The following is a 13,964-nucleotide window of genomic DNA, read 5'->3' on the forward strand; positions in this document are numbered from 1 at the left end:
AGAGTGAATTTTAATTATCTTCAGCTAATTTTGCAATTTAATGCGATATTCTATATTTCTAGGGTAATTTACTTGGTGATTGACTTCGATTTAAGGTTAGTTATTTTTACATTCCATGTTGGCTCAAATTCACATTTTTCACACTTATAGTTGACCAAAACTGAATGAAGTTATGTGCTTAAATGAATGGATTTCTAGAAAAATAAATGAAGATAGTTGACGTACTGTTTCTTATCTTTTGTTTACATCAATAAATAAAAAAAATATATATATATATATATATATATATATATAGAGTTAGGTTCCGGTGAGGGATCCCTCATTTTAATAAAATGAGGGACTCTCCTTCCCGGTTGAATTTCGATGATCCGAGCCGCTCAAAGTGATCAAAACGTGATTTTAAGGGTCCCTGTGAGAAATCAGCAAAAAAAATGACCGGGAAGGGCTTCATCCGAGCAGTTTTCATTGAACGGTTCAAAAAAAACTGCTCGGATGACGCCCTTCCCGGTCTTTTTTTTTGCTGATTTCTCGCGGAGACCCTTAAAATTACGTTCTGCACACATTGAACGGTTCGGATTTTCAAAATTTGATCGGGAAATGAAAGTCCCTCATTTTAACAAAATGAGGGATCCCTCACTTGAAAATTCCTCTATATATATATATATATATATATATATATATATATCTTTTTGAGGTAATTTTCCATCAACTTGTATCTTGGAGCAAAAAACTTACTATATTTATCCAAATTTAAAGAGTATGTGACTGAGTCGCTATTAACATGCTTGGCACTGGCAGCATAACAATTACTACATGTGAGTTGCTATTCTTTCCGTAAAGTATTAGTAGAACCCATTTGGGAGTCATTTTTTCCCCATTTTTTTATTGGGAATGGACGATTTTTGAACTGTGGTTAGAATAGAGTGTCGGAAGATATGTACAGAATAATTTTACAATAGAGTAGTGTTTGCGAGATAATCATCAAGATAGATTATGAGTTAATTTTTTTACCATGTTGCCTTTGGTTAAGTATTATTATTGTATTATATAGTGTCTACAAATTTTATCCTTTTAGTTAGAAATAAAATTATTTTTACATATTGTTAATTAAAATATTGTTTTAGTCCTTCCACTTCACAGTTACTTATGTCCCACGTTTGAAAGTCTCCGATTCTTTTTCTAAGCAGAAAGTCTCAAATATTGCCTTAAAAAATTTGAATGTAACATTATTTGGTGATGGAGATCAAAAATAAAACCATAGAGAGGAGATTGAGTTCTTACATAAGTCCAAACAAGTACAAACAGCGATACAGCTTACAAAAGGTGGGAATTTAGACCTATATATGGATCCTTTGTTGTAATGTTTTTTCTTGTTCTTGAAAACTTTAAACTAAATTTATTCGTCCACTACTTTTTAGGGGTGTTTGGTAACCTACTTTTTGACTTTTCATTTCAGGTTTTTGACTATTTGGATTATGATCAGAATTTATTTTTGAGTATGGTAGAGTGTTTGGGAGATATATGCAGAATATATTTTAGAATAGTAGTAGTGTTTGGTAGATGAATGATGAAAATGAATTATGGATTAGATTTTTACAAGATTGCCATTTGCCTTTATTATTGTGTTAAAACAGGTGTAAATATTTTTTTTCTTCATTTTTTTTTTTGAATTTTCAGATTGACGTGTAAGGACGAACTTTTCGTTCTGCACAGCAACAAATGGAGATGTTCAACTTTTTTTATTTACCACATTCGACTTTTTTTAATTTGAATTTTTAATTTGATAGTTTAGAATAAATATTCTCTCTCTGTATCTGGTGTTGAGAGGTGAGAAGAGGATAAGGAAATAAATGAGAGGGCAGAACTGGTAAATATGTAAAAATACTTTGGGGTATTTTGGTCATTCAACCCAAAATGGGAAAAGCCAAAATCGAAAAAGCACCTCCTGACCCCATTCTCCATTCTCTTTTCCTTTATCAAAATCAGCAAATCTATTTTGGCAAAATGGTTTTAGAATTGAGTTGCCAAACACCCACAATGCAATAAGGAGAATGCAAAAAGGCAAAAATGGGCTTGCCAATATATATAGATAATTTGAGAATTGAGTGAGTTTTAGGGAGTGTTTGGGAGCCAATTTTTTGGCTTTTCATTTTTTACTTTTTGTCTTTTTAGCTTTTGGGATTATGATCAGAATGTATTTTGTAATTAGTAGAGTGTTTGGATGATATGTGCAGAATACATTTTGCAGTAGGAGTAGTGTTTAGAAGATATGGAATGAAAATAAATTATAGATTGATTTTTTACTATGTTGCCCCCGGTTATTAATAATGGTGTATAATGTATATAAATAATGTTTGGGCTCAATTTATTTAAAATTTAATTCCGAAATTCTGCCCCGGTCATGATTCATGAAATTCTGCCCCCAGTCATGATTCATGAACTGGTGTCCCCCGTTTTTATTTTTAATTATATTTTTATTATTTCAATTATTGTTTGTTGTTACTTTTCCAAAACCATGGCAAAAATGGGAATTATCCAAAAAGAAAGAGGGTAGCCTTGTCTTTTTGGCATGGCTGAATTCAAAAATGTGAAAATGGAAATCCAAAAAGCTCCTATTTCTAGATTTTCTGTTTTGTTGTAGAAACAAGAAATTGCAAAATCCATTTTACCCAAAATCCATTTTCCCTCTTCCTCCCAAACACCCAAAATCCAAAAATGGGAATTGAAAAATGTAAAACCATGCCTCCCAAACACCCCTAGAGAGTTTGATTATTCATTCTCATTTTTCCCTACTGACAACAAAACCAAATTGCCCTAGCCTTATCATTATGGACCTGTTGCTGTAAGGCTTATGTGCAAGGCTTTGTACAATAACAGTTTTGAGAATGCATTCCCATTCTCAGCTGATGCTTTTTCACATTGGACTCCCAAACACCCAAAATTTGAAAATGTAAAATGGACAATCCCCAAATCTAGCTTCCATACGTCCTCCTAAGGGCCTGTTTGGGAGCTAATTTTTTTTTCGCATTTTGCATTGTAGATTTTTGAATTGTGGTCAAAATAGATTATAGGGTGTTTGGGAGCCTACTTTTTGGCTTTTCATTTTCAGCTTTTTGGCTTTTTGGCTTTTTGAATTATAGCTAGAATGTATTTTGAATATGGTAGAGTGTTTGGGAGATTTGTGCAGAATGTATTTTGAAATTGTAGTAGTGTTTGGTAGATGATTGTTGAAAATGAATTATGGGTTGCATTTTTATCATATTGTCCATTGTCCAACAGTTGTAAACATGCCACTGCCACTTGTGTTTTTTTTTTTTAATTTATTATTCAATAGTTTAGAATACGTTTTTTTATTAAATATTTTTTTGATAATTTTTTTTTTGCCTCTGGCCATTATTTTGAACAAATCCTTATAAGAGGAGGGAGGGGCAAAACATGTAAAATGAAGGGAGGAATGTGGGTATTTTGGTAATTGACCACAAAATGGGAAAAGCCAATAATCCGAAAAACTCCTCCAGGCCTGATTTTGGTTTTTTGCTTTTAAACCCAAAAACCCAAAATCCATTCTCAAAATGGGATGCCAAACACCTAAAATGGGAAAATGAGAATCTGAAAATGCAATAATCAAGTTGCCAAACAAAGTCTATATGTAGTAGAGTGACTTTAGAGAGGCCAAGATTTTGACTTTTTATATATTGAAAATGTCAGGATTTTGACTTTAGAGAGGCCAAACTAGTGATACTATCGTACGACTTATACCGTATCAAAATGAGTTTATAAAACCTAGAAGTATACTACTACGCATAGAAATTAGAGCAGCGGTTAAGTGATCAGGTCGTTCAACAAAGACTGTAAACAATGATTTCGAATAATCCTCCAAATTAATTCAGCAAAAAGAGTTTGGTTGTTTGATATAAAAGAATTGTGATAAACTAATTATTGTTGTGAAAATATGATGTAGAAATCTAGGGTTTTGAGCCCCGTTCCAGAATACCTTCTTAAAAAATAAGTACTTATTTTACATTTTCAAACTCAAAAATAATGTAAATGAAAAATAATTTTTTGATTTTTTTTGCACCATATAAAAGATCTCATCGAGATCTTTCAAACAAGTTTCATATTGCATATTTTTAGATTTCATTAAACTCATTATTTTTAAGCTTGAAATTGTCTTTTTAAAAAATAAGTATTTAAAACCCGTTCTGGAACGGAGAATCTACTTCTATCACGTAACCAAGTATGTACAAATCTAGTTCACTATTTTAGATTAATCCGATCACTATTAAGGTTTGCAATTCCTATCAACGATTGTCAAAATTAATTGTATTTGTGGTTTGTCAATCGGCATAGACTATTACATACCACTACCGTCATAATAGTATAATCCACGTCGATGCACTCTTAGAGCATATTAATTAGAATAGGAATGTAATTGCTGATGACTTTATTCAATTACGGGCTCCTTTGGGAGCCTAATTATTTTTGTATTTTCCATGTTAGATTGTGAGTTAATGATTTTAAATTATGGCCAAAATCTATACTATCTACTATAAGAATGTAGTTACCTCAAATAAAACGAAGCTCTCTCCTTAATTAACTCTCTCTCCAACATGGAATTTTCTCATTTTTTTCATCTTTTTAATTCATTATTGTACACTTTTTACAAAGATACAAAATATATACTTTATTTTCTTGAAAAGAAAACTAAGTTCAATAAATAACATAACAAATACTTCTTGAAACCTATCTCTTTGTTGTTCATTTCTTTGTTGTTTTATTGTTGTGGATTGTGTAAAATTATTTTGTGAGAAAAGGGAGTAAATTCAAAGAGCCATACGCGCCTATCCACAGGAAAAAAAATTCTCACTGATGTTTTTTTTCCTATCCCCGTGCATCGAACGGGCCAGATGGTAGTAGATTATGGAATAAATTAGAGTGTTTGATGTGCAAAATATATTTTGCAATAGAGTAGTGCTTGGGAGGATAATGCTCAAAATAGATCATGAATTAGTTTTTTTTACCATGTTGCCCTTCCTTGTTATTATGGTATTATGGTTTGATGGATAACCTTTTGAAGTTTGGAAAAAAGAAAAAAAAAATTGTCCTAAATAAAAAAATGTCTCCACAAAAGTCTTCAAATTTTAGGCACGTAGAAATCTTAATTATTGGTCGATTAAAAATTTAAATAACCATTATACAATACAAATTTAAAGTGTATTATGCCAAGAAGTACAATAAAAATGAGGATGATGCTATGGTGTTCTCGGTCATTTTGGGGACACCGTAATTTTTGGCATAACTTTACTATTAGGAGCATAACTAAAATCAATTACAAGCATAACAAAACCCAAACAAGGCATAACCAAGGAATATCCAAAAAACCAACCAAGGCGTAACTAAACCCAACCAAGACATAACAAATAAGTTATGCCTTGCTATGGTTTTGGTTATGCCTTGCAATGGTTCTGTTATGCTTGTAATGGATTTTGGTTATACTCATAATAGTTTTGTTATGCCAAAAGTTACGGTGTCCCCAAAATGACTAGGGACACCGAAGTCATTCCCTAAAAATGATCCACAAATTACGAAAAAAAAAGGGGTCAGGGGTTTAATAACGTAGAAGGCAAATTCGAAATATATATCGAAAAGATCAGAGGTAGTTACGTCTTTTTATTTTACCAAAATCTGATAATCCAAAATGGAGAATGGAAAAGCTCATCCAAGGTCTGGTGCAGTCGGAAATTCCCCCAGTTTGATGTCAGTTTTTCAAATTCCACCTATGGCTGTGAGTCATAGTTGTGTTTTTATTAGCTGCTACTACTACATTCATCTGAACATAGCCAAGTGTTGGGGCAAATTGGGCGCCTTCTTCATATGATTGCTCTTTGCCAAGCTAGTCATCAATTGGAGGCAAATGATTGGCTGTTGTTCTGCCAGCTTGTCAATTTACAAATCTAAATTATTTATGACGTGGCAGTTTATGATGCGTCTGTTATTCCATCAATTTATATATAAAGTTTTAAAAATCAACAATGATGGTAAGTGGGGTGGTAGTCAACTTGGTAAGCACCGTATACTATCTCATGCACTAGGCTAATGGTCAAATTTCACTATCAACGACTAACACTTTTTGTATGTCCTAAAAAAAAGGTCAACAATGACGTGGCAATTTTGCAGTTGGTAATAGGCCGAGTACATGTAAAAGTGTGTCCCCAAATTTGACTCCAGTTTGAATCTTTTTTCTTTCGTTACAAATAATTCAGAAATTTGCATACAAATTAGGAGAGAAGGAATACAAATAATTCAGAAATCGCATACAAATTAGTAACTTTAAAATCCGTACATGTATAATTCCTTAAGTAATACAATTTTTTACAGTAAATAACTGACTAATAAATAAATATATAACTTTTCTTATAATTAACAGAGACAGGTGTGTTTGCACAAAAATAGTATGAAAATTTAGCACTGTAGAAAATAGATCAGACAAATATGCTTATAAAGAATTCTAAAGGAATTTTATTGAGACATTATCATAAATTTAGTATATATAATTGAAATATTTTAAAATATCAGATCAATTTTACAAAATAGAGTGGTCTCCATGCCCTGATGGAACCCCACATGGGTCCCTCCATACATATTAATAGGGCCGTTGGACTAGGTTGAATTGAACATATTAAGGCCCTAAGATTTAGGTATGGATCGATTCAAATATTGAACCATCTTGTTACATAATCGGGCTGTTGGACTAGGATCCTCACTGGGTTGGGGATCCTGTAGTGCTTAAAAGCACTACAGGCTTGCAGTGCGATGACACTGTGGCGTTTTGGCCTTTTGTTTAGGTAACCAAAACAGTTGGTCTGGGAAAAATGGTAAAGCTGAGAACCCCACGCTCTAAACAATAATTCTAGTACCACATACACTTACATATCCAAATACACACCCACACTCACATGAGTGCAAGGCTATAGAAAAACTTAGGTGCCGTTTGGCATAGCCTTTTTCTTTTTTTTTTTTGTGGGGGGGGGGGGGGGCTTTTGGTTTTTTGTGCTCTTATTCAATTTTTTTTTTCATATTTGTTAGTTTTGGATCAAATTTTTATGGATTATTAGTTCGCCTCGACGAAAGAAAAACTAGGCTTTTTGGACTTTATCTTGGATATTTTCAAAAAAATTTGGGTAAAAGTTATAATTTTTTAGTTTTTCTATTCCTCTCGTCGAGAAAACCTACTAATCCAAAAAAACTTGATACAAAACTAACTAATACGAAAAAAAAGTATGAATAAAGACAAAAAAACCAAAAAGCCCAAAAGCTATGTGAAACAAGGTTCGTGCTATTCACACAGATCTTGCACATATGATTTCTTAAAACTTAGTGCAATGAGAAAGATGATCCGAACCGTTCATTTTTTTAAAATTATATTCTATGAATTTTTGTAAAAAAAATCAACTCAATCAGATATCGGTAAAGATTTTTTTAGAATTCGATGGGGGAACCACTTTGTTTTGCCGTACGAACTCTAGGAAAAAAAATTTGAATATTTAAGAAAAAAAACCCAACCGATATCCTATTAAGCTAATTTTTTATGAAGACTCATAAAAAACACTCTATTTTACAAAGAATTAGCGGTTCAAATCATATTTATCGAGGTGAGCCCTGCCAATCAAACAGACTTTCTAATAGTAAAAATTAGGGGTTCTGATATTTTGATTGGCAAAATACACATAGATAATTCATTTTGAGTGTGGGGTTCTCAGCCTTATCATCATTTTTCACAGATTGACCGTTTAGGTTATACCTAAACAAGAGCCAAAACGCCACAGTTTCATTGCACTGCAAGCCTGCAGTGCTTTTTTGCACTACAGAATCCCCCGCCCCAACCCGGTGATATGATTGTTCCCAAGTTGTCCAGGCGCTCACTCGAAGGAGGAAATGAGGATTTCATTCATTCTGTGACTGCAACGCTATAATCTCTCTTAAGTCTTATCTCCTCTCTCAGAGAAACAACTTTTTTTTTGTAGGCAAATTCTGAGAACCGCTCCGAAGGGCATATCCCACATTGGCTTCCACGCGCAAAAAAAGGACAATCCTCTGCTGCGAGTTTCAAAGAAAAACAGGCTTTCTCTCTCATTTGCTGGACTGATGTGCATTGTAAAGTAGATTTACGAAATTAACCCCACACCCTTTTTCCCCAATCTGGAGTGGACCCTCCTCCCTTCTGAAAAAGACCCTCGCCTTACTACAAAGAAGTGTTTGCTGTTGATAAACAAAAAATAATAATGACGTGTGTATTTCTAAAATAAAATAAAATCTATTGTACATTATTTCAATAAGGGGGGCGTTTCACTACTGCTAATATTTTTGGCAATAACTTATGTCATTTTACTATCTTATTCACATTAATCAACGAATTTTGATTTTCTAACATTTTGTTCACATTAATCAACTAATTTTTGTATTTTAGCATATTGTTTACACTAATCAACAACTTATTCACATTATTTCACTTACCATCAATAACTTTTTTGTTGATTGGAGATGGGTTGTATATGGTGTTGTATTTGAATTATTGTGAACCTAGACTTTTTGATCCCCATAGTCAAGCCCCTCAACTATGGGCTCCACATATATGTGAGGGGGTTCTGTTTTTTTTTTTGTCCGAAGAGGAGTTGTGTTTGAATTATTCTGTATCTAAACTTTTTGATACATATAGTCGGGTTGATTTTCTGATGCCCCTCCCGTCCCTCAACATGGCCCCATTTTACTTCCACCTTTTGATCTTCGCTTCCGTTTGGTTCGATGTAAAATATTTTACAATTTCAAAAAATAAACTTTAAATTTTCATTTTTCGGTGTTTGCGTACATGAAGAATATGTTCTAAAACAATGATGAATGACTAGATGGATGGCTGAAAAAATGTAATGCACGCAAGTGAAATTGGATTATATATACCAGAGAGAGAGAGATGGCTCAGAAAATTAGAGATTGGAGAGAGAGAGAGAGAGAGAGAGAGAGAGAGAGAGAGAGAGAGTGAATCACGATGACTGGGTAGTGGAAGGCGACGAGAGATGACACTGAAAATTGACTTACATATGTTTTGGGAGTAAGTTGTTTTATAATTTGTGCAACCAAACACTGAAAAATGAGAAAAATATTTTACAGGAAAATGTTTTACGGTCAAACAAACGGAGCCTTCGTTCCTCTTAGGGGAAAAGGAAAAAGTTGTGTAGCAACAGCATAGGATAAATTGGTCATTCAACCACAAATTGCCAGTGAATGTCAAAAAGTCTGCAAAACAATGGCACGTAGATTTAATTACTCGAAAAAAACACAATTTCGTACCGCTTCTGGATCGCCCAGTGAGTAGTTACTGGCAGAACCCTTTTTTTTTTATATCGGGATACCAAAAGTGGTAGTATTCTCTACGGTTTGTTTTTAATTTTTCGGCCATTTTCTGATCACACTTGGATGATCGGCTCCGTCCATTTTGTAGTTACTATATTTTTTCCACTTGATGTTCTCTTTTTCAGACTGTTCTTTTCTCTTACGTTAAATACTCAATTGCTAGGATAACCCACTCATTGATTAAACACTCCCTATTTGGTATTCGATTGGAACATTGGGGGGTCCAGTCCCTCAATGGATCACCAATCTTGCTTTTTTGTGTTGTTGGGTCCTCGAACCAGAATCAATAAAATTCTCTTCTTCCATGGCAGAAAAAAAGTGCACATTTTAATAGCAAAACCACCCTGCATTTTTTGGATCACGACATGTAAAAGAATGAAAAGTTTATGAGTGTACAAATAGGTACATAAGCGTTTTTAACCTATATCAAGTCTCAAAAAAAAATGATCCGAACCGGTCATTTTATTTAAAATAGTTTGTTTAAGATTCCTGTAAAAAAACAAACTCAATCCAATATCACACTCATTTCCACTACAACACTGAGCAATTTCAACCGACACAAAACCATTAAAAATGTTTTTGGAGTAATAAGAACGAGGTATGTGGTGCCCTTGATACATAACCATATCGTCTAACCAAACCTTGCAAAACTTGATTGCTGAATAAAGACGACAAGGGCAAGAAGTGAATTACAATTACTGTACAATATTCATACTAACAAACTGTTCATTTCTCTGTAATTATCTCGCCAACAAAAATAATACTACTAGCTAGTTCACAAAAATAAAATATATACTCAAGTATTGTTGGTGCAGGGAATACCATATTAACGAGTAGACAAATCCACTAATCTATTTACAGTATTCTAAACACAAGAGCACATACATCACCATGACACATAATATACCTTCAGTTTGACTAAAAATAAGATATTGCTAAAAATTTGCACTTTATGTGTCGTTTTGATGCGACACCTAGATATTTTTAAATTTGCTTTTTGCGTAGTTTTGATGCCGAAACCTAGCCAGTAGAAGGATCTAGTAACGCTGGATCTAGTTTTGATCAAAACTAATTTCCCCCCAAAAAAGTGATCATCAAATTAATTAAACCACTTCTCTCCTCCATATAATTAGCTTCAAGAAAGAAGGAAAGAAAGAAATAGCTTGTACATTTTTATATGGGGCTCTACGAGAGTGAACAAAGCAATTGATAACGTGGAGCTAGAAATAAGATCAATGCATTGAAAACAACAGGCTACTACGATCACCACATACTTAGTCAATTTAAAAACCATCATATTGAACTTTTTCCTAAAATTTGCAAGTAACCAAACGAATAAAAATAAAAGCAAATCTGATTGAGCTTTTTCCCCAATGTTTTGCTAGATTAAATTTAAATATTTGATGAGTTAACCAATCTGATTTATAGTATTTGCTTTGCAAATATAAAATTCAAAGAATATATCTAATTATACCACTCGCCACTAATTTTTCTGCAAAAGTGGTCATATTGCACTGCATCTTCAATGGCCCAAATCTCTTGCAAAACTAGTACTCCACTCAAAACTTTTACTTGGTAGCGTGATAGAGAACAATATGTTGGATGTTTTGTAAATGCTTTTATCGATACTGGATTGAGCTTATTTTTCTAAGGACCATAAACAAAGTATTTTAAACAAATGAGCAGCTCCTATCATTTTTTTGAGACCCAAAAAAAGTTTGTACGCGCTAGTACTATAGATTTTATGTATGTACCATTATCATGTAACGACCATTTAAAACAATCGTTATATGCATACAGATTAGGGGTGCACATATTGTGCAATCAGATATATTGTGGGGTCCAATTTCAGGTCTCACACAAATTATTTAAACGATTCATTAATTTAGACTGTAAAATATATTTTTAAGTGGTCCTAGAAAAATTCAGCTCAATCGAATAACTGTTTTTTTTGGGTCAATCGATAAGAGAGATTATTACATTATGTATGAATTACAAAGTACAAATTACGGGACACTGTATCAATTGTGTGAAAATTCACGAAATAACTAAGCCCAACAAATAACCAACAAAATAAATAAGCCCATTAAAAGCACTACAGTCACTATAAACCCAATCCATTACAAGTCTCATTAGGGGGAGAAATAATCCCAACACATATAAAGGGAAGAATATCCACAGGCATGTGAGAATACTAGAATTCCTGCCCTCATATCGAAATGCAAGAGTCTTGAGGCTTGACCAACTGAGTTAGCCATAGTTGATTAATCGGACAACTGTAAGCTTGATCTTATTTTTCAATTATTCATTCAGAATTTAGATCCAACATTCATTCTGAATAAAAAAATGACAGATTGGATCAAGTACTTACATTTATCCGATTAAGTAGTCTTTTTTTTTTGAAAGCCCCCTCAAAAAAAATATTAAATTTAATGAACAGCTCAGATAATTTGTGTGGGCGACTGAAAGTTGGCCAACAATGCATCTGTGCACTCCTAATTTGTACGGGTAGAATTTTTGCATTTTAAAAAATGATTTGTACAACATACAGATACTATTATCATGCCAAGGTTGAAAATTTCATTGCCATCCAAATGAATTCGTGGGTTCTGTGGGTCCCAAGAGGGGCGACTTGTTTTGTTTGTGAGAGCTTTACCAAATTAATCTTCCAACTGGAACAAGAACCCACAGAGGCAAAATTTGCTTTGTTTTTTATTAAATGCAAAGCACGTTTACCCTTATACTAATTGGGGATTACTACCTTGCAACTTGCATTTAAACAAATGAAGAAATTAAAAGCTTCCCACGTTTCTTGGCTTAGGGTAATTCCATAAGCCATTGAAATTATCAACCATCGCGTGGGTCTGTCGACTTCTCCTGTCCTTTTCGCTTCCAATTCCTAAAGCAATTTCTTCTAACTGGATAGTGATTGGTGCAATTGGAACTTTGAAATTAAGGAATTGGATTTCAATGGCCGGTGCTGTTCCGCTTTCTTTTTAAACTTTTGTTTTTCAAAAAGAATATAATTTTAAACTCAAATATAATAAAAATAAAAAATAAAAATTTTCAAATTTTTTTTTGCACCGTTTAAAAGATCTCAATGAAATCTATCAAACAAGATCTATATTGGTAGAAAAATTATTTGTGTAAACACATAATTTTTGAACTTGAAATTGTCTCCTTTTTTTAAAAATTCATTTTCTTAGAAACCGAAACGACGAATTTTGAAGTTTCTCAGCCCATGACTTTCTAAACATTCTTGTAGGTCCAATTCTAACCAGTATCGAAACACACTGACTGCCTTGTTTTTTCCCGGTTCTACCTTCAAAAGGATTGGAAATTCCGTCTGGTACATTAGAAAAGAAAAAAGGAAGGAGAAGAAAGCATTAGCCAATCGAGAACAAAAAACAGAAAAGAAAATATAGCGGTATTTTTTTTTTATTCTCGCTCTCTCTGTTTGGATAATATAAGAGAAAATAAAGAAGAGAACTGTGGTTCAAATCCCGACAGTGGTGGTAATGGTTAATTATCTGACGAAGGAAGAGGGTGGCAGCGGCAATCCAATGACAAATTAGATCAATTGGCTGGTCGGTCTCGTTGCCACGGTTGTTTGGGTTTTCAACCAATGTGAGTTTTCTTTTGTCCGTAAGAGTGCGAATGGGGTGGCGTATCCTTTGGCTAGGAGAGGTAATTGTAGTTTGTGTGTAGCTTTTCTAGTCCTCTGATTAAGGACAGAAGCTACTTCTACGTGATTATCTTCTGTATCTCTGTTTCCTATCAATAAATCTAATTACTCCGTACCATTTTGGCCAAAATTTTATTTTTTACATTTTTGCATGAAACTCCAGTTTTCCTTAACGATTGGTGAGGTATAGTTTAGCGTTAAACACTTTTTCGCTTGCCCATAATCCTTAGATAATTTCATACAAGGTTACTTATTTAGAAAATTTTATAAGCCCATTCATTTCAATAAACTAGGATTTGGTTGGAAAAGTCCCCATAGCCCTTTAGTGGGGCAATAAAGCTACGAGTACATATGAGTTTGTACATATCATGTATATATGAGTTTTGTGGGGTTCATCTCGGATCCCCCCAAGGATGATTCGAACCGTCTATTATTTTGAAAATATTTTTTATGGAGCTTTTTAAAAAATCAGCTCAACCCGATATCGTTAAGGATTTTTTTTTGAATTTGTGGGTGCAAAATTATTAACTGCTTAGTTTCACTCATACAAATTCAGAAAAAATCCTTAGCGATATCGGGTTGAGCTAATTTTTTACAGGGCTCCATAAAAAATTGTTTTTAAAATAATAGACGGTTCAAATCATCTTTATGAGATCCGAGGTAGGCCCCACAAAACCCATATGTACATAATATGTATATTGCATATGTACACATAACAGTACTTTGGGTGGGGCTAAACATAATTCTAACACCACCTAATGTGATGGGACCTTAGCTTTGGTCTCCACATAAGTGCAGTTGAGTTCCCTACAGATAGTGATGTGGTGTGACGGAATAATACTTCATGACGATCTAGGAAGGTAACTCGTAT

Source organism: Rhododendron vialii, chromosome 6a, assembly GCF_030253575.1.
Source record: "Rhododendron vialii isolate Sample 1 chromosome 6a, ASM3025357v1".
NCBI lineage: Eukaryota > Viridiplantae > Streptophyta > Magnoliopsida > Ericales > Ericaceae > Rhododendron > Rhododendron vialii.